At 42.0% G+C, this 23,029-nt stretch overlaps 1 pseudogene; it reads left to right on the top strand.

The window, feature by feature from the left end:
* The first annotated feature begins 699 nt into the window (after positions 1-699).
* LOC105740119 lies at positions 700-20,331 on the top strand (annotated as a pseudogene).
* Positions 20,332-23,029: the final 2,698 nt, after the last annotated feature.

A 23,029-nucleotide genomic window follows, 5' to 3' on the forward strand; every position in this document is an offset into this window, starting at 1 on the left:
TCATACGTGGTTAGAAGTTGGGAATGTATAGACTTCTCATAGAATTGTCACAGTAGCACTTTGTTGCCCCTAGCTTCTAGTTACGACGTCTGATATCATTCTAATTCCCAGTCCTTTGGATGCAAATTGTTTTCTTTTAGTTAGTTGTAAGGATCCCCTTTTTATTCCTAGTGTTCTGAATGCCATCATGATATACTTTTTGTATTTCCCTGTGCTGGACACCCAATGGGCTCTTTCAACATGCAGATTTATGTTCCTTGGTTCTGGGAAAGTTCTTTATTTATTCCTTTGATAATTCCCTGTCTTCACTTTTCTCTGTTTTCTCTTTCTGAAAACTCTTAGTTAGACACTGCTGCTCGTAGGTTGATCCTCTGTCTCTTATACTTTCTCATCAATTTTTCATCTCCTTATCTTTTGTTTCACTTCTGAAGCTTTCTTTCTTTTTTGGGGGGTGGGGTGGGGGCTGAGTACAGGTGACTTTGTTGATGGTACACAACAAAGCAGGGTTCCCCAGCCCTTCCCTCTGCAGGGGTCTGTGTGGAAACCGAGGAGGGGGGAGTCTCAGTGTGGGGGGGAACTGAGTGCAGCAGGGACTCCCCAGCAGCTGAGGGCCTCTCTCGTCCTCTTTGCTCTGACTGGTGGTCCAGGGGTCTTACTCCTTGGAGGTCATGTGGAACTTGGCCTTGTTCATACTGGAACATGCTCATACTAGAACATGTAGGCCATGTAGTTGTGGTCAATGAAGGGGTCACTGATGGTGACAACATCCACTGTGCCAGAGTTAAAAGCAGCCCTGGTGACCAGGGCCCACTGTGGACACATCTGTTTATTCTGGCCTTCACCTTCACCCTGGTGTCTGAGGGGCACAGCTGGTGCTGCATGAGAAAATGCAGCTGTCTGTCGAACTGGAGGAGCAGAGGGCTGACTTTCTTGATTTTATCTGTCTACCCTTTTTTTTTCCCCCAGAATATTTTATTTTGTCTATCATTTTTACTGTCCAAAAACTTTTTCTTATTTTCTAATTGTTCTTTTTTCATAGTACCCCATTCCCTTTTTATGGATGCCTTATCTTTTCTTCCATTCAGAATGCTATAACGTTACAGCTTTTTTTGTTTTTCTTTAGTTTTCTGCATTGTTTCTGTGTCTTCAGGGTTCCTTCATTCCCTCTGTTTCAGGGTTGGTCTCTCGTGTTGGAGACTTGCCTCAAGTGTCTGGAGGTTCTCAGGTATCTGTTCACAATGAAGCACAAGACATACAAAGGCTGATGGGCAGCTGTCGTGTATGTTCAGGGCTTGCTGACCTGCTAGGCTTCTTTGAATGGTGAGGAGATGGCCAGTTGTCAGCATCTAGAATTTCTTTTTCTAGGGCTATTCAATTTCTCAAGGAATACCCCAATCTTCTACATGGCTGTCAGCCTTCTGGAAGCAGGGCAGACAAGCCTGGGGTGGTAGTAAGGACTGAGTTTCAACTGCTCGATGTATACAATTTTCCTTAATTCTCATCTTTGTAGCTTCTCCCCAACCCACATTTTCCACCTTGCTGGGTGTTCTGGGTCTGCTGAAAGGCTCTGTGTAGTTTTCCCAGAGAAAACTCCCTAACTAGAATCCTTGTTCTGCCCTTGCCTCCCCTATAGTCTATTTTTAACATAGAACTGAAGCAATCCTGTTAAAACGTGGGTTACATCAAGTTACTTCTAGGTTTATCATTCTCAAAAGCCTTTCCATGTCAACAGTTACACCTGAAAGTCCTCACAAGGGTCTAGAAGGCTTTTTGCTCTGCATACTTGCATCTCAAATTGTTTGTCCTCTGACTCTCCCATTCTAGCTCACTCCATTCAGCCATGCTGGCTGCTTTACTGAACACACCAGGAGGCTCCTACCTTAAGGCCTTGGCACTTGCTGTTCCTTCTAGCCAGAATGCTCATCTCTCAGCTATTCACATGGCCTGCTCCATCACTCCTGTAGGTCTTTACTCAAGTGTCTCTCCTCAGCAAAGCCTTCCCTAGCTACCCTAACTAAGACGGCAACCCCCATGCCCTGACACACTCTTTACCCCCCCATTGCTTTATTTTTCCTCTAAGTATGATCCCCATCAGATATACAATCATATATATGCCTCATGAAGGCAGGAATTCATGACTCTCCTCTGCAGGTCTAGAACAGGGCCTGGTACATGACAGGCATTTAACAAATGTATACTGAAAGAAATAAGAATGAATAAATGAAATGTTCCTTCAGTACTCTGTTTTCTTGTTAGTGAAAAAGCAGTAAGACAGGATAACAGCTTATTGTTTCGCTAGCTATTTTTTTTTTTAATGAAATGAGCTTGCTAATGTTTCTGAGGAAGATTTCATTGGGCCTGGTCCATCATTAAAGGCAGGTCATTAAGATCTCCTTGATAGCCAAGTAAGTGACCTCAGGCTGTTAATTTGGATTTCATGAACGAATTAGAATTAGAATTAGAAATTAGCTTGTTAACTTGCAAATGTTAAGAAACAATCAATTGAAGAACATTAGTTCTATAATCAGCAATACTACTAATTGCTTTTAATGTTTAAAATGATGCCATTAGGGCTAAATGGGAAGATATTTTCCCTATAAACCCCAACCAGTTAACCCTGTTTTGAGGAATCTTCTTCGTGTTCAAACTAACAATCCAATTGAAGTGTTCCATCAGAAACACCATAATTATTTCAGCTCAAGAGAGGGATGCATTAAGGCTACTCATGATATATATTACTATATTTGAAAAAAATTATTTCTTGAACTATAAATTACTTTTTAATGCCTTCTAAATGAGTATTTGTATTTTCAGGTGGATATTTCATAATTATCTTCTCATTTACGCAAATTAAAACATTTACTAAGCAAAGCATGATGTTTTCCAGCTCCAAATACGTACTCAGAGATAATCATTTTCCATCAAGTCATCTGAGACTGACTGTCATTAGCATTCACTACAGTCACGGTCACGAGACTGCCTGAAGACTTGTAATGTCTTCTCCCTCAATGTACAATGAAAAAGTTACTATGATGCCAGGAAAAACAAAATGAAAGCATTAAGCTACCTTCAGTTTATCAAGCTTAAAGCTATATTTGAACTAAATTTAACAGAGTAATTCTGCTGAAATTGAATTCAACTCTAATGGAATAGAAAGTAGATATTCTGTTTCTCTAAAACAAAGGGATAATTTAAACATCATGGAATCACTTGATTGGCTGTTAAAAATGTAGGAGTTTCAGTTTTAAAAATGTCAATATAATATATAGTAATATCATTATAATTCTTTTATCTAAAACTCTAGCGCATTAAAAGAGAAATGCAATCTATGATTATGCTATGTCTCTAAGACCATTCTGAGGAAATGGTAGAGACAGAGGCTTGGACTGCTTAATTTTCTCTGCTTGACCTGCCCAGTAACATACCAAGAGTTCTTTCTACTTTTCTTAAGGTTGAATTTGCATTTTCAAATCTGTTTATGAAGTCTTCCATTGAGCTTCATTTAAAATGACATTTCTTCACCTCCTCTGCATTAGCAGGGCAAGCAGCCGTCATTAATTCCGGTCATGCACGCTGGCGATGGAGAGGGCAGGAGTGGCCATAGGAACCAACTCCTTCCACATGTGATTCTCTCCTTTTCAAAGGATTGCAGGATCATAAAAGACTTACTGCTCTCCCTATGCCAATCACAATTTAATCATCCTTTGATGATCCAGAAAGCCCATCAAAATCTTATGGGGGGGTGTTACTTGAGTTTTCCAATTGATATCTGGAGACCTCTTTGCAGGTTGGGCTGAGAGGAGAATGGAGAGTGGGAGAAGCATTTCTTCGAGAACAGGCAAGGATAAGAGGAGCAAGAGAGAAAAAAAGCAATAGAGAAAATTTCCCTTTAAAAACATGCATTACTTAGATCGAAGGCTACATATGACATCCTAGAAATTCTTGAACACTGCACAAATCACTGGGAAAATTGACACAATGATGGCTGGCCTGTGACAGTGTTCCTGGTCATTGCATAGATCGGGCCAGTTACTTAAATGAAAACAGCGGAGCAAGTTGTGAGTAGTACAGCGTTTAGGAGTGCGTGGCTGTGGCCAGGTGGAAGGGAAACACATAACCTGAAAACACTCTACCTGTCTTTCTGGCTCTCAGCACTTCAAGTATGTTAGCAGCAGCCATTTCTCCCAGAACATTGTTTCCAAGGTCAATTTCCCTTAAGTGGGCAGAGTATTTGATCAGGCTGTCAAAAGAAAATCACACACACACACACACACACACACACACACACAGGCATTGTGTCAAGCATTGTTACTCAAAGAACCTCAATCTAGTTATTTTGGAGAATGATCTCTCTTTTTAAACCCCCTCCCCCAACCCCAAACCCAAGATGATGTATTGGCCCAATGTGAGACCAAAGATACCCCGAAACCAATTTTTACCAATCTACTCTCTCTAGTTTGGATACTTCTCCTAGGTAAGTTGGTAGAATAAGGATTTTTGGTTGCTTTAAATCCTTCATTCGTTTATTTACTCAAAAGATATGGTATGATATAATGTGATGCAGGACTTCCTGGTTTAGATTTTACATACCAGCAAATGTCCAAAAGTTTAGAGGGACAGACAAAGGTTTGGCAACTCTTAGTATGTCAAGAAATAACAACTATCAACACTGTAAACGAGCAAACATTTTTACATCAAATTAGGAAGGGCATAGTCTGAAAACAAAGGATAGCTCTTTAAATCAAATAACTTTAGTTTTATGAATAGTAAACTGTACTGTCATTACATTTGTAATTTCTTTGAGGACTATTGAAAAAAAAATTTTTTTTGAGGCAGGGTCTCACTGCGTCACCCAGACTGGGGTGCAGTGGCATAATCTTGGCTCACTGCAATCTCCATCTCCTGATTTAAGCAATTCTTGTGCCTCAGCCTCCCAAGTAGCTAGAATTACAGGCATGTGCCACCATGGGAAATTTCTTAAAGTACAGGCCTTGCACTGGACTGCTGACTGGTCTTTGGGACTCTCTGGCATCATGAGTGAATAAGAAATCTGGGCAAAGGCCTGGACTCCTGGTCAGCTTTGACCCCTTGTCAAATCATGTGTCAGATCATGTGATGATGGCAGGCTATGTGCCCTCACCTCCTTCATCTATAAAACTGGCCTGAAAAAGGCTGTTCTGCCTATTTCATAAGGTTGTAGTGAAAACAGAATGAAGCCATTTCTATGAAAGCATTTTGCAAATGCAATGCCAATGATGGTATATTGAGTGCATACTTATTACCTGCATATTATGTACCTAGCACTGCAGGGATTAAGAGAAGTTTGACACATAGCCTCTGCTCTGAAAGAAGTTATATGACTATCAATAAAACAGTTTCAAGCTCTTACCATTGGCTGCAGGTATGAAATTTCAGTTAGGGTCCACATTGAATATGAGGCTACTTTCTCGCTCACTGTATATGTTTTCCACCGATTCAGCGCCGGAATGCAAGGCCAGAGCTGAATGGTCCTGCCAGACTCTCTCAAAGGTCTTGCTCTTGAGGAAACAGTCGGCCTAGTCAGCATTTGACCAGCCTTGGCTTCCTGAACTGCCTGGCTGTGTGCAGTGTCTTCAGACAAAATGAGTGAACAGCAGGGATGTGAGGTAGAACAGAAGGTCCATAGAAGGCGGGCAGGAAGTGAGGAGGACAAACTTCATAACTCAACGTTTCTACATCTAGGTAGACTCCAGAGGCCGTGGATCTCACCACTACACTGTGAAGCCTCACATGAGCTAAGGTTTGATGGAGCATTCACTACACGCCAGCTGTGACCAGGGCCACCCACATGCTTACGTGCTTGTGCCCTGCACAAGGTGCCTTCTGAGAAGGTAAGTGGGGCTGAAATCCAACAGAGTTCTGCTTGCCAAATGCTGGGCTCCAAAGCATGGACCTGGAAGGGGAACTTCCTCTGATTCATTGGCCAGAGGTGGTGCCTTTTTAATTCATCTTTGCAAAGGGCCTCTTTTTCTAATTTGTACAAAGGTGCTAGCTGGATCCCTGGCTGCTATATTTAGCACCTTACATACATGATCTCATTTAATCCTATGACAGTCTCTTGTGTTAGGCACTATTATTATCCCCATTTTTATACATGAGGAAATTGAGGTAAAGAGAAGTGATTTAACCTGCCTAGGGTTACACTGCAAGTAAACTGTGGAGCAGGGCTGTGCAGCCAGCCAGTGTGCTTGAGAATAACCATTAAGCGTGATTCAAGTATACCAAAATACACATTCATCTCCAGCAGTTGTCAATTCTTACACTTTACAAAAGAAGACAAAATGATTTTTTTTTGAGACAAAATGATTTTTTTTTTCTTGAGACAGAGTCTCGTTCTGTCACCCAGGCTGGAGTGCAGTGGCATGATCTCTGCTCATTGCAACCTCCACCTCCCAGGTTCAAGCAATACTTCAAGCCTGCTTCATTCTCCCAAGTAGCTGGGATTACAGGCGGCTGCCACCACTCCCAGCTATTTTTTTTTACATTTATTTTTAGTAGAGATGGGGTTTCACCATGTTGGCCATGCTGATCTCGAACTCCCAGCTTCAAGCGATGTGCCCACCGCGGCCTCCCAAAGTGCTGGGATTACAGGCATGAGCCACTGCACCTGGCCCAAAATGATTTAAATATTTTATATCAGCTGAAAAAAAAGCAAGGGAAAGGAATCCCTGGTGCTAACGTACATCGTTAGTGGTATTCACACACCCTGTCACACACAGCCCGGCGCTCTGAATGTCCCCTCACCTGGTTTAGTGCTCTGCTACCGTCATCATGAAAGTCTTCATAATATTTGAACAAAGGCTCACACATTTTCATTTTTCACTGGATCCCCACAAATTTTGTGGCCAGTTCTGCTGTCATGTTTTGTGTGGTCAGAGCCAAAAGCAAAATCTGATAAAAGGTCAGCCTTAAGTAATTATACTGTTCTGCCAGCCCCTTAGACCACTGCTGGATGAGTGCCGATCAGAGGGAGGCCTCGCTCATAACAAGAGGAACCAGCAGGGCCATTTGGCTCCTGCCTTAAGCTCAAAGAAGCCACTGGTATTGTCTGTAGGGGTAGACTTAAGCAGCAAAGCTCGGTAAGGCCTCGTCACAAACAAAAGTCCTGGTATCATTTGTCCCTGGACTAGTTAACCTGAAGGTGGGGATAGACCCAAGTAGTACCAAGGGTGACCAGGGCTAGTAGGTAGGTGAGTGGCTAGTGTCCTCTATTCTCCATCATCAAACTTTACCCCAACATAAATGCATATGCATAAGCCATTCCAAGTATATTCAGGTAAGCAGACTCCAGGAACTGACTGTGCTAACAGCCCCTGGACAATCCCCTCGGCTCTCTTGCATCCACTGAGCTCCTCTTCCTAGATACTCAGAGCCCCCAGTGATGAAAGGTGAGGAGCTACAAATCTGTTCCCTGAAGTCCTCCTGAAGTCTGTGATCATCCTCCAGCTCTCTCTACAGCTGGCCCAGAGTGGGGCCTGCCAGGATGGGCTGGGGCTGCAAAGACGGTGCTTCTACTTCTAGGGCACAGCCTGTCAGCACTGCGGAGAGGCGCAGCAGGAGAGTGGGGGTTTACCTGAGAAGGTGGAAATGGAGACGGGTAGCTGTGCTTGAGGTGAGCATGCAGTTGACTGCACAAGTCACATCAGAAAGCTACCAGCTGCCCATGAGATGGGGTGAGGCTGAAAAAGTGGGGAAGAGTTCAATGATACAATATTTAAATTAGTCAAGTTAAATGGATGCTAAATTTGCACTAAGTTATCATTATGAGTTCAAGTCGTTCAGGTCGCTAGAGTAGGAGTAGTTGAAAGGGAATGCAAAACCAAGGATATTAGCTACAATGGTCAGTGGAGGCAGGTGGCAGTCATCATGAATGAGAGCCAGGAGTGGTGCAAGAAACATCAGAGTGAAATGAGGGTGAGCTGGGTGGAGAGGGGAACATGGGAGTACTCCAGGGTTCTGGGAGGGTAGGGATGCTTCAAACAAGGAACTCGGCTTAGACTTTGAGTCAGTAAGACCCAGGTTTAAAACCCATTTTTTTTTTTTTTTTGAGACGGAGTCTCTCTGTTGCCCAGGCTGGAGTGCAGTGGTGCAATCTCAGCTCACTGCAACTTCCATCTCCCAGGTTCAAGCGATTCTCCTGCCTTAGTCTCCTGAGTAGCTGGGACTACAGTTGCGGGCCACCACACCTGGCTAATTTTTGTATTTTTAGTAGAGATGGGGTTTCACTATGTTGGCCAGGCTGGTCTCGAACTCCTGGCCTTAGGTGATCCACCTGCCTTGGCCTCTCCAAGTGCTAGGATTATAGGTGTGAGCCACCACGCCAGGCCTAAAACCCAATTTTACAGTTACAACTCTGACTTTCTGGGCAAGTGACTTACCCATTTTGAATCTCAGTTTCCTCATCTGTAAAATGAGAGTAATGATATTTATGACTTAGAGTTGGTGTGAAGAGTAACAAACCTACATTCACAGCATCTACTGCATTATAGGTGACCATAAAGTGATGCAGGACTTCTGCTTTTGATGGAGTAATAGGGACTGGATTTACCCTCTGCCCAAAATCAAATTTTAAAAACCAGAGAAAATATATGGAACAATGGTTTTCAGTTATTAGACAATAGGCAGGATAGGACAACAAGCTCTGAGAAGGGGAACACACAAGGTGAGCCCTGTGAGTGCCCCACTTAACTGCCTGGAGAGCCCTTCCGGGTCCCAGCACTGCGGGGAGGAAGGGCTATCAGATTCTGTTGGCCTCACTGAGTTGAGACACAGACTTCAGAGTTTGGGTAAAGGTGGCTAGAATTTATGGGACAGAATTCTGGAAAGGAGAGGGCCTTATAGAAATAGAGAGTTCTGTGCCTTTTCCAGAGAGTTTACCCTAAAACTTTGGTTGAGTACACTTTTGAGGAAAGTGCTAAGGCTAGGGAAACACTCAGAGGACAGGCAGGTGGAACAACCCCTGAAGCTCATACGGGGCTGAGAACAGATAATATTCCCACCAGCCAGAGTGTAAAAACCTCCTAATACATGAGGCATCGAGAGCTAAAAAGCGTATTGCCTCAGTAGTGGGACGAAATTAATCCTAGAGTAAAAGCTGTTCTGGATGTGTCCAAACAAAGCTTTAAAACAAGCCTTGGCCGGGCGTGGTGGCTCATGCCTGTAATCCCAGCACTTTGGGAGGCTGAAGCAGGCAGATCACTTGAGACCAGGAGGTCAAGACCAGCCTGGACAACATGGACAAACCCCATCTCTATTAAAAATACAAAAATTAGCCGGGCATGGTGGCACGCATCTGTAGTCCCAGCTACTCAGGAGATTGAGGCACAAGAATCGCTTGAACCTGGGAGGCGGAGGTTGCAGTGAGCCGAGATTGTGCCATTGCACTCCAGCCTGGTTGACACAGTGATGCGAGTGACAGAGTCTCAAACAAACAAACAAACAAACAACCCACCCCAGAAGCCTTAAAAGGATCCAACTATTGCCAAGAAATTAACTGCATCAGAGGGCAAGCCTGTAAATATTAAAAAGAATAAAAAAGGAATTAAAAAAATCCATCACCCAATAACATAAATTCACCATGTTTGGCCTCTATTAAAAAAAGAAGCAGGAAAATCTGACTTATAACTGGGAACAAATATTAATCAATCAAAACATCCAAAAATGATACTGAAGATAGAATTAATAGTCAAAGATATTAAAACATTTAAGTATACTCTATATATTCAAGAAGGCAGAGGAAAATATGAACATGAAGAAGACTGAAATGGAAGCTATAAAAAAACCTCAAATTGAGCCAGCATGGTGGCTCACACCTGTAATCTCAGCACTTTGGGAGGCCAAGGCGGGCAGTTCACCTGAGGTCAGAAGCTCAAGACCAGCCTGGCCAACATGGTGAAACCCTGTCTCTACTAAAAATACAAAAATTAGCCAGGCATGGTGGCAGGTGCCTATAATCCCAGCTATTTGGGAGGCTGAAGCAGGAGAATTGCTTGAACCTGGGAGGTGGAGATTGCAGTGAGCTGAGATCATGCCACTGCACTTCAGCCTGGGTGACAGAGTGAGACTCTGTCTCAAAAAAAAAAAAAAAAAAAAAAAAAAAGAAAAGACTTAAATTGAACTTTCAGAGATTAAAAAGTACAATGTCTGAGATAAGAAAAATACACTGGATGGACTTGGCAGCATAGTAGACATTGTAGGCAATATGTGAAGACATAGCAACAGAAACTACCCAAAGTGAAATGCAGAGGAAAAAAAGACCAAAAAAAAAAAAGAACACAACATCATTTAGCTGTGGGACAAAATCAAGTAGCCTAACATATATGTAATTAGAGTTTCAGAAGGATAAAAGACAGAAGTGATAGAAAAAAAAAAACTTGAAAAGGAGTGGTCTAAAATTTTCTAAATTTGATGAAAACTGCAAATGCATAGATCTAAGAAGTTCAACAAACTCCAATCTGAAAAAAACAAGAAGAAAGTCACACTAAGCATGTCATACTTAAATTGCTGAAAACCAGTGATAAAAAGAAAATCGTAAAAGCAGGCAGAGGTTGGGCACGGTGGCTCACACCTGTAATCCTAGCACTTTGGGAGGCTAAGGTGGGTGGATCACTTGAGGCCAGGAGTTTGAGACTAGCCTGGGCAACATGGTGAAACCCCATCTCTACTAAAAATATGAAAAAAATTTAGCTGGGCATATTGGTTGCACGCTTGTAGTCCCAGCTACTTGGGAGGCTGAGGCATGAGAATTGTATGAACCAGGGAGGCAGAGGTTACAGTGAGCCAAGATCACGTCACTGAACTCCAGCCTGGGTGACAGTGAGACTCTGTCTCAAAAAAGAAGAAGAAAAAAAGCATACAGAGGAATAAAAACAAATTATATACAAAAGATTAGAGATAAAAATGATGTCTCTTCGGAAACAATACAAGCAGAAGATAGTGGAGCAACATCTTAAAAGTATTAATTGTCTGCTGGGGGCGGTGGCTCACGCCTGTAATCCTAGCACTTTGGGAGGCCAGGGCAGGTGGATCACCTGAGGTCAGGAGTTCGAGACCAGTCTGGCCAACATGGCGAAACCCTGTCTCTACTAAAAATACAAAAATTGGCCAGGTGTGGTGGCACATGCCTGTAATCCCAGCTACTCGGGAGGCTGAGGAAGGAGAATCACTTGAACCCAGGGGGTGGCGGTTGTAGTGAGCCGAGATTGTGCTACTGCACTCCAGCCTGTGCAACAGGAGCAAGACTCCATCTCAAAAAAACAAAAAAAGTATTAACTGTCAATCAAATATTTTGTACCTAGCCAAAAAAAAAAACAACACTTTTAAAATTAAGGCAGCATAGACTTTTTAGATATACAAAGGCTTAGATAATTCATCACCAGCAGACCAGGATTATAAGAAATGTATAAAGTAAGTCCTTCAGACAGAAGAATATTATATCATGTAGAAATGTGAATATAGTCAAAGGAATAAAGAATGCCAGAAATGGTAAATACTTGAATAAACATAAAAAACTCCTATTAAAAAAACAACTGCTTAAGATAGACATAATAACAATGTATCCTTGGATTTATAACACTTGTAAAGGTAAAATATATGACTACAAAATCACAAAGGATAGGAAGAGAATGGAAGTATACTGTTGTAAGGTTCTTATACTATAAGTGAAGTAATATAACATTATTTGAAGGTAGACTGTAATAAGTTAAAGATGAAGGCTGTAAACACTAGAGCATCCACTAGAAAAAAAAAGACTAAGAGGTGTAGCACACAAGCCAATAAAAGATATAAAAATGGAATTATAAACATTACTTAATCCAAAAAGCAACAGAAAACTAGTTTAAAAGGAACAAAGAACAGATGAGACAAATAGAAAACAAATGGCAAGATGATAGATTAAAAACCAAACCATAAAGATAATCACATTAAATATCATGGTTTAAACAATTAAAATACAAAGATTGTCAAATGGATAAAAAAAGAAGGTCTCAGCTATATGCTGTCTATAAGAAACCCAATTTTAATATAAAAACACAGATAGGTTAAAACCAAAGGATGAAAAGAGATATATTATGCAAATATTCATTAAAAAAACCTGTAGTGGCTATGTTAATATCAATCAAAGTAGGGAGCATTATTACCAAGGATAAAGAAGACCATTTCATAATGATGAGTGTCAATTCATCAAGAGGCACAACAATCAAAAATGTTTATGTACCTAAAAACAGAGCTTCAAAATACATGAGGCAAAAACTGATTAAACTACAAGGAGATATGAACAAAATCACAATTTTCCCCTCTCTCAATAATTGATTGAACATGTAAAAATTTGTACATATATAGAAGACTTCAATAACACTGCCAACCAACTTGACCTAATTGACATTTATGGGACATTCAATCCAGTAACAGCAGAATACACGTTCTTTTCTCATGCATATGGAACATTTACCAAGATAGATCAGATCTGGGCCATTAAAGAAAGAAAACAAGTGTGTTTCTTTTTTCCCCTAGAGATGAGATCTTGCTATGTTGCCCAGGCTGATCTCAAACTCTTGAGCTCTGGCAATCCATCCACCTCAGCCTCTCAAGTAGCTGGGACTACATGACCACACCAGGCATGGGACCTGTAGTCCCAGTTACTTGGGAGGCGGAGGTGGGAGAATCGCTTGAACCGGGGAAACAGAGGTTGCAGTGAGCTGAGGTCATGCCATTGCACCAGGTATATTTTCCAACCACAGCAGAATTTAATTAAGAATCAAGAGATTCTTAATCTCTTAATTAAAACAGAATGATATCTGAAAAAATATACACATATGTGGAAACTAAACAGAGCTGTTCTAAATAACCCATAGGTTAGAGAATAAATGAAAAGGAACATTAGAAAATAGTTTGAACTGAATGAAATGAAAATATATCAAAATTTGTAGGATACAATAAAAGGAGTGCTTAGTGCTAATATAAACATTTATATTAGAAAAATTAAAAGATTTAAAATCAATAACTTAAGCTTTCACTTTAATAATCTAGAAAGAGAAGAGCATATTAAACCCAAGGTAAGCATAATAATTCCTATTATTATAAAGGAAATAATAAAGACAAGAGGTGAAATCTATAATAAAGTTAAAAACAGAAAAACAGGAGTGAAAATCAAGAGTGGTTCCTTGAGAAGACCAATAAAATTAATAAATTTCTAACCAGATCAATCAGAAAAAGATAAAACACAAGTAATCAACATCAAGAATGAAAAAGGAGACATCACTATAGATGCTACAGACATTAAAAGGATCACAAGAAAATATTATGAAGAACTTTATGCCAATAAATCTGACAATTTAGATGAAATAAATTTCTTGAAAGACACAAACTACTAAAGCTTTACTCAAGATAAAATATCCAGGATAGCCTTATACCTATTAAAGAAATTGAATTTAGGCCAGGCACGGTGGCTCATGCCTGTAATCCCAGCACTTTGGGAGGCCGAGGCCAGTGGATCACAAGGTCAAGAGATCGAGACCATCCTGGCCAACATGGTGAAACTCCATCTCTACTAAAAATACAAAAATTAGTCGGTCATGGTGGCAAGCGCCTGTAGTCCCAGCTACTCAGGAGGCTGAGGCAGGAGAATTACTTGAACCCAGGAAGTGGAGGTTGTAGTGACCCAAGATTGCACCACTGCACTCCAGCCTGGTGACAGAGAGAGACTCCGTCTCAAAAAAACAAACAGACAAACAAACAAAATTGAATTTGTTGTTAAAAACCTTCCCATAAAGAAATCTCCAGGTCCAGATGTTTTCACTGATAATTCTACCAAATATTTAAGGGTGAGATAATGCCAATGCTAAACAAATTATTTCATAAAATAGAAGAGAGGGGCACACTTATTAGCTCATTCTGTAAGGCTAGAATTACCCTGATCTTAATGCCAGACAAAGGTGTTATGAGAAAAGAAAAGTACAGCCGGGCATGGTAGCTCACACCTGTAATCCCAGAACTTTGGGAGGCCGAGGTGGGCAGATGATTTGAGCTCACAGCCTGGCCAACATGGTGAAACCCCATCTCTACTAAAAATACAAAAAATTAGCCGGGCATGGTGATCCACACCTGTAGTCTCAGTTACTTGGGAGGCAGAGGTGGGAGAATCGCTTGAACCCGGGAGGCAGAGGTTGCAGTGAGCTGAGATCGTGCCATTGCACTCCAGCCCAGGCAACAGAGCGAGATTCCATCTAAAAAAAAAAAAAAAAAAAAGAAAAGTACAGACTAATATGCTTCATGAGCATAGATGCAAAAATCCTTAACAAAATTTTAGCAATATACTAAAAGCATAATATATCAGCAATATATTAAATCTGCATTGTATTAAAAGGGCAATGAAATGAAGCTTATTAATAGGATTATTATAGAAAAAGCAGAGAAGCTATTAAAGGTGAAAATCTTCCCATCCTTCCTGAATAAGTATATTAGAGAAAAATCTTTTCCTTCTTCCTTCCTTCCTTCCTTCCTTCCTTCCTTCCTTCCTTCCTTCCTTCTTTCCTTTCTTTCTTTCTCTCTCTCTCTCTCTCTTTCTTTCTTTCTTTTCTTTCATCTCCTGTTCCCCAGGCTGGAATGCAGTGGCACAATCTTGGCTCACTGCAACTTCTGCCTCCTGGGTTTCAGTGATTCTCCTGTCTCAGCCTCCTGAGTAGCTGGGATTACAGGTGTCTGCCGCCATGCCCAGCTAATTTTTTTGTATTTTATTAGAAACAGGGTTTCACCATGTTGGGCAGGCTGGTCTCAAACTCCTGACCTCAAGTGATTTGCCCACCTCGGCCTCCCAAAGTGCTGGGATTACAGGCATGAGCCACCATGCCCAGACAGAGAAGGAATCTTTTTCTTCTAAAATAATAAGTAGACCGGGCGCAGTGGTTCACGCCTGCAATCCCAGCACTTTGGGAGGCCGAGAGGGGCAGATAACTTGAGGCGAGGAGTTTGAGACCAGCCTGGCCAACATGGTGAAACTCCGTCTCTACTAAAAATACAAAAATTACCTGTGTGCGGTGGCACATGCCTGTAGTCCCCGCTACTTAGGAGGCTGACGCAAGAGAATTGCTTGAACTAAGGAGGTGGAGGTTGCAGTGAGCAGAGATCGCACTACTGCACTCCAGCCTGGGCAACAGAGCAAGACTGTGTCTCAAAAATAAAAATAAAAGTAATAATGATAATAATAAGTAGCCATCCATCAAGCCCTCAAGCCTCAAGTCTTGGCTGTGTTCTGTTGCCCTTGACTGTCCCCATGGTGCTGTCACTATCGACTACCTGAAACTATATATCTTGGAGTTGTCTCCACCCAGCAAGCTTTTTCTACAGTAGCTGCAAATCCTATTTGGCGCACTGAGGATGTGGACTCAGTAGGCCTGGACAGGGAAATGCCTAAGATTCTCAAGACAAACATGGCAAGGAAATATCCTGTTTTTGAGAAGCTTTTGAGAATAGCTGTGTCCTTCTGCCTGAGGAGGCTGGGACAACTTTGTAATCAAACACAAAAGAGTGTTCACTCCTGAGTAGGCCGCCCTTCTTCCTCAGGTCACATTGATTACATTTTACATTATATCCTGACTTTAAGAAAGAAAAATCGGGAGGTCATATACTTCCTGTTTTTCCTCGGTTGCCAACTTGTTAAAATGGGGCTTCTAGTGAGGTCTTTGAGACTGCTTTATGGTCCACACACAACTGTTTGCCACGTTAGGTACCAAGACCAAGATGGGTCACTGCTTGGTTCTCAGAGCTGAAAAACCTCACTGGAAACTGCTAAAAAGGTGCAGTTAAATAATTATCCCCATGATTTAATTCACTTAGTTTTAAAAGGTGAACAAATAAAGCCTCTTAACTTGCTACTCACCATGTTAAAGTTTGAATGAATTCCAATAAACCATTTTCTCCTTCTTTCCCTTTTCCATCTATGCCATTATCTGCCAAATGCAACTTCACTAACCAAGGACCAGCTTCCATCAGACCTTCAATTTTCTTCTTGATTCCTACAAGAAAATCAGAGTATTTTATTATTTTTAGACAACAGTTCCCCTGTTTATCACCAGCTAAGCTGACTTTATTCTTTTAGATTGTACTTTACTGGACTTGTGTGAGTAGATGCATTTGCAATATAGTCAAGGAAATACTGTATATATAATTTTTAAAGTCCTTGTTTTATACTCAGTACATCCTTCCTTCTTTAGAACAAGAAGCCCAAAATTACTTTGCATGAAAGGAAATTCCATCTAAGATTTAAATTGTTGCCTTTACTTTGAAGAGGAAAACTGATGTATCTAGAAATTTCCTGGAAGAAGATGAATGAGTTGCCCACTGATCTAGGGGAAGTGATAGTTCTTATGAAGGAATTCAGCCCTTTAAAGGAGGCTGAAAAGCTGTTACCTTTTTGAGCTTTAAAAGAGAAAATCTGAAGGAGAAAGAACCATCCTGCCTTTGTAGAATTCATGACTGGGCTCAGGGATCCTGGGGTTGGTTCACCCTTGTCAGTCGACACAGCTTTTGTAAAGAGTCTATTGTCAGTGCTGGGAAACAGCATCAGGTCCACGTTTAATTTATGTCAGTTCAAGTTTAGGAGTTTGGCAAAGAAAAATACAGGAAGGGAATGGAGGAAAAGAAATAATCACAGGCATAATGCGGGCTCATCCACTCAGTAAGTATGAGATGGGAAATGGGAATTGGCAGTCCCAAGTTCAAACCTTTTTCTGGGGGCCTACAAGTGTTTAGAGTTATATGTGCCCCCTAAACACTAACCAACTACTTCATCTGGACCCAGCTGAAGAAAGACCAAGTGATCTGTTCCAAAACTGGGGAAGAAACTCTGTGGGACTCAGAGATAATATGCCTAGATGTTGTAATATGTGGGCAAATTACGGAATTTTAAAGGATCATTTAACTATACACTAATTTTGTCCACCATGTCCACCATCGTGAGCCTAACCCTGGAGCTAGACAAGACTTGAATTCCTTCAGCATTTAACAATTATTTTCGAGCTCCTATTATGTGTCAGGCAGTGGTGTAGGTGCTAGGGACCCAACAGAGAACAAAAGAGACAAAAATCCCTGCCCTTATGAAGCTGACATTAAGTGAATGTTAACTAGCGTGGTTAGAGCAAGGAAGAGAACAGAGTCAAGGATAATCAAGCATAAGTTTTCAAGCCTAGAGGGAAAACTTACTTTTCAGGAAAAGGAGATAAATTTGGACATCAGGCCTTCCTAGGTTGCCGATTGGGGAAAAAGCGTAGAAAGTATGCTTTTAAAAAAAGGATTTGATTGGTTTCTTTGGACATGAATCTAATCTGCTGGGTTGTTGGATGAAACAGACAGGATTGGCTGGGCGTGGTGGCTCATGCCTGTAATCCCAGCACTTTGGGAGGCCAAGAAGGGCAGATCACTTGAGGTCAGGAGTTTGAGACCAGCCTGGCCAACATGGTGAAACCTATCTCTACTAAAAACACAAAAATTTGCTGGGTGTTGTGGCATGTGCCTGTAGTTCCAGCTACTTGGGAGGCTGAGACAGGAGAATTGCTTGAACCCGGGAGGCAAATGTTGCAGTGAGCTGAGACTGCACTACTGCATAGCCTGGATGACAGAGCAAGACTCTGTCTTGAAAAAAAAAAAAAAAAAAAGGAAATAGGCAGGATTTATTTTCCTTTAGAATACAGTTGGAGGGATGAACACTGGCCCATCTTTTGGTTTTATTAGGGGTAAGCCTAACTTGTCTAAATCTCATTCATCCTTACATCTAAGTAAGGCATGGGAATGATAGCAAATGACAGCTGTCATGAATGATATAACAGTGCTACATTATTCATGCTAGAATAGTATCTGGCACATGGTAGGTATTTAATAAATGTTTGTTCAATGAGTCAATGAATCAATGACTAATAGAGTGTAAAGTGCAATCGTGTTACGGAAACTTTATCTCACTGTTCAGTGCTTTTCCAAATACAGTGTTGCTAATAATGCTTTGAGACCACTCGTGAACAAGACGAAATATGATTTTTCTATTTGTAAAATCTCTTCACAAAGAAAAATGCATTTGAAAACATAAGTTGACTGCCCAGAATGATGAACGATGTGGATACTGATCACATGTGGCATCCATTTCTTTTTGTCCCCTTCTGGCATGATAGAAAGCAGTGGTGACCAATAGGGCCAAGGCTGAAAGCCAAAAGCCAAATTCCTTTACAGCTGCCCAGCTTTGCAAGGAAATACATCATCTTAGCCAGTCTACATCCGTAACTTAGCCAGTGCGGCACCAACGTGTGCCCTTGGAGAGGAAGGGACTTCCAGGCCTGTGATTGGCCTGATCCAATGTGTACTCCCATGGGAAAAACAAACAAAGTCTCCCTCCAGCTGATGATAAGACAGGTCACAATGTCATCTCTGTCCATGAAAAATAACCAGTTTGGAAAATGCTAGTCTAAACCAGTCTCCAGAATTTAGACCTCTAATGAGTTACGGTGGCCCTGTTAGATAATAGGAAGGCTGGCATTGCTCAGTACAGGAACTTCCTGCTCCAGGGCTTTAACCAAAGTTCAAGCAAAACTGGATTCTTTTCCCTGGGTTGAAAACAAATTCCTTGGAGGAAGGGTGGGTATGTGCTCAGGCCTTGGTAATACTTGATACACTCCAGCTGTATTCACCGTAACCCATTTTTACCTAAACTTACATTTCTTTACATTGAAACAAAAACAAGCTCACCAACAACGACCATTTTAATTTACCCCCTCTGTCTGGGAGAATTTAGCAGTGGCATAGCTATGCCTGGTTGTGCCCAAGAGGCAGGGTGGTATAGTCAGATGTGCGGAATCTCCAGGTTTAAAACCTCTCCGGAAAATGCTATGAAACTCCTTGGAAAGTCACTTGACTTCTCTGAATCTAAATTTCCTCTGGCAAAATAGAGATCATAATACCCATCCCTTAGAAGCACTGTGAGGACAGCTGGGAAGCATTGTGAAATAGTGGTGGTAGAGGCACGTAGGACACAGTTTTAGTGCTTCACTTGCCAGCGTTATCTCTGGATTTCATACGTCACTGAAACACTGAAATGGGAGCAACCTGGTGAAGAAACTTCATGTGCAAGTGTCCTTCCTTCTACCACTGTCTCCCTGAGGATCAGGAGGACAATGGCACGCCTTCCCTGGCAGCCACTCCACAGACCCAGTATGGACCCACCCAGCCTTGGGCTTCCTCTCATTTTCTCTTTGGTCAATTGCCAAGCTTCCCCAGGTGTCTTGGACTTCAGAATCTTTCTCACCACCCTCTTTGAACTGGCTACTTCCTTCTAAATAAATCAAGACTCCATCTTTCTATCACTGCAGCCTCACTTTATCTTCTCTTGCCTGAACCAGCGTAAAAGCTTCCTGCTTTTCCTACTGCTGCCCTCTCATCCCCAACTCCCGACACTGCTCCAGAATCCCGCTAAGCTAGTGCAGTTGTCCTCTTCCTTCAGTGGACCTCGTCAGACACGATGAGAAGCCCTCTGACATTGATGAGATCTGGGAGATTGTGGATAGACTGTGCCTGACAGTGGAGGAGAAGATAATCACCAGGACAGAGGGTAACACTGATGATTTGCTCACTGGTGGAAATGCCTCCTCTGAAGGCCCCAAGGGCAAAGGTATCCAAAGCACCCAAAGTCATCATTGGTGTTGATATTGTCATGAACCATCACTTGCAGGAAACCAGCTTCACAAAGGATTCCTACAAGTACATCAGCAGGGCAAGGTGGTTCACGCCTGTAATTCCAGCACTTTGGGAGGCTGAGGTGAGAGGATCATTTAAGCCTACCGGTTTGAGACCAGCGTGAGCAACATGAAGAGACCCGGTCTGTACAAAAAAAAAAATTAGCTGGCCATGGTGGTCACATCTGTGGTCCCAACTACTTGGGAGGCTGAGGTGGGTGGATTGCTTGAGGCCAGGAGGTCAAGGCTGCAGTGAGTCATGATCACACTACTGCACTCCAGCCTGGGCCACAGAGTGAGATCCTATCTCAAGAAGAAAACACAAAAAAAAGAAGTACATTAAAGATGACATGAAATTAATGAAAGGCGAACTTGAAGAAGAGAGATCAGAAAGGGCAAAACCTTTTATGGTAGGGCTGCAGAATAAATCAAGCACATCCTTGCTAATTTCAAAAACCACCAGTTCTTTTTTGATGAAAACATGAATCCTGATGGCATGGTTGCTCTACTGAACTACCGTGAGGATGGTGTGACCCTGTATATGATTTTCTTTAACGATGGTTTAGAAATGGGTAAATATTAACAGATTTGGCAATTACTTTGAATATATCACCTATCGTCATAAATGGCTGCTGCTTGCCATCCACAAAACACCAGGTCTTAAGATAAATGGGCCCTTCATTTATTTTGACTGTGATTTATGTGGAGTGAAGGCCTTGTTTTTTTTAAGAAAAAAACAAACAAAACATGTCACATAGGTTGTCTAAAAATAAAATGCATTTAAATTAAAAAAAAAAACCCATAACTAATCTCCTATCCTGTAGCTATTCCTCACTCTAAAGCACATTCTGCAAAACTGCCGAAGATGCTTTTCAAAAACACCGTTCTCACTATGCTACTGTCCTGCTTCAAAACCATCATGTCTCCCCCTTTGCACACAGGAGAAAATCTAACTCCTGAACTCAGCATTCATGGCTTTCAGTCATGTGGGTCCACTGCCCTCTTCAGTCACATTTCCAGCCTCTTTCCCAATGACCTCTCTACGGCGAAAGTCACCCCTCCAGATGCCTAATATGCCAGGCACCTTCCTCCTGTGAGCCTTTTCTCATGTGGTCTGTCTGCCTGGAACCTCCTCTCTTAATGCAGCTGACAAACCTCTTCTCATTTCTTCCAAGGAGAGCCCTGTTTCCTAAATGGGCCAGTACTCAAAGGTCAAGTGTAAATTTTCATGGAACCAGCATCCCCCAGAGAGGCTCTCCATATCCTTCACTTGCTGGCCTCTTCTGGGACCCCCAGAACAGGTGGGCATCCTACATTCTGGGGGGGCTTCAGATTAACCACTACTCAAATGTTCATCTGTGGATGCCAGGCCCTGGTAGGACCTTCTCCTTGTGGTTGAATTATTTTTTTTAACTTGTTAAAAATAGCTTCTTTCCATTGAAAAGGAACGTGTGTAATTTCCTGTGTAAGTCCTAGTTTTATAAACCAGAACATAAACTGTTTGCTTGATTATAGGACTTAAGAAGGCAAAATGTAGTGTTTGATGATTCACACCTTGGGCCTTGGGACCTTTCTATAAAGGTTTCCATTGTTTAGCTGTCACCCCAGGATGAAGCCCCAAGTAAAATAATTGCAGGATTATAACTGGCAACTTCCTGTTTTGGAACTAATAAAGCTGTTTTCAAGATTACATCTTGACTTTTGAACTTGGTCTTTGCATTCCTTAATGCCACTGGTATTTCTGTGGACTGTGGCTATGATATAAGCAACGATGCCTTATTTGGGGAAGTGTACTTGCCACTTGGGTGGCATGGTACTGTAGTAAAGGTCTGATCAATCCCAGGTTTGTGGACATACCATTTTATGCTTGGATTTTTGCCCCATGTACATGCCTAAGTCACTTACTGGCTCTCCCTGTCCTAAATCCTCCAAAACTGAAACAGCCCTGGAGGTTGTCTGTGGGGCTTGGGCTGGGAGTGAACAGGCACAGGATACCCCAAGTCCTCACGGGGTCTTTCAAGAACTTTGGGGGCCTTGAGGCAACAAGGCAGCACTGGCTGAATAGGGCTCAGAGAAACCATCTACACTGAGGTTGGCTATTCCTGACGACCTCACAGTGACTTCCAGTCTTCAGCTATCTTTTGGCTCTTTGTGGACCTCGCAGGTTTATGACTAGGCATAGACCAAGCCAGACATCATCCACTTGAGCACTGATCAACTTCCAGGCCCATGATTCCTAGTTCCTGTAACCCCATGGTACAGAGAGCCATGGGGCTCAGAGGTGGCTTCCCTGAGTATGGAAGAAGAAAGTATAGAAGACAGTATAGAAGAAGACAGAGAAGCCAGAAGGGAAATGGGACTGAGTCTTGTCCGTTCTGTGGTTTTCAGGGCAGAGAAGAGGCATCTCAGAGCCTCGTTCTGCTCTCTGATTTTCTTCATTGTGCAAAATAAATCAGGAGCAGACAGTCTGATTTTTTCAAGTCCAAAACAGTGGTTCTCAAGGTGTGATCCTCGGACCAGCAGCATCAGCACCCTGGGAACTGGATAGAAATGCACCCTGTCCAGCCTCACTCAGACCTACTCACTCAGAACCTGGGGGTGGCGCCCAGCAATCTGTGTTTTAACAAGCCCTCTGGGTACCTCTGAGGCTGCTCAAATTTGAGGACCCTTGTTCTAATAACTCTTCATCTTCAGGGGTGCACTGAGGCAAGACTGATTTGGACAAAAATCTTTAACTCCTGCAAACATAGAAAGAAGATATTTTGCTTCCTTAATTAACGTATAAATGGTTGCTCAGTGTAAAGCTGTCAAGTTCTTGTATTGCTCTAAATGTTCTTATCACTCCAAATGAGAGGAGTAATAATAGGCATCAGGTTTCCTAATGGGGGGTTTTGCCTCAATGGCATTGTGGGGACAACTTTCCAAGCAGCAGGCCAAAAGCCTCTTGTCCACAAAGAGGCCGGCATGGAAATCGTTTGACTGTTTCCAGTCAGAGCCAAATGGAAACCATCTGGACTTGTCACCCAGGAGGCTGATGTAGACCAATCTAAACCTTTACTTTGAAACAAGTAGAACTCTTCTACCAAAGACCAAATTCACCCCCCAAACACTTTATGATAGCAAAAACAATTGTCAAATGTGGGAAGCTGTTGTTGAATTTGCTTTGTAAACTCTGGAAAGCGTGACACTAGTCTGCCCTGAAAGGAAGCTATAAAATAAGTATAATATTAGATACAAAAGGATTTGAGGCAAAGAATTCCTTGGGAAACAAAAGACTTTAA

The sequence above is a fragment of the Nomascus leucogenys genome, chromosome 8 (assembly GCF_006542625.1).
Source record: "Nomascus leucogenys isolate Asia chromosome 8, Asia_NLE_v1, whole genome shotgun sequence".
NCBI lineage: Eukaryota > Metazoa > Chordata > Mammalia > Primates > Hylobatidae > Nomascus > Nomascus leucogenys.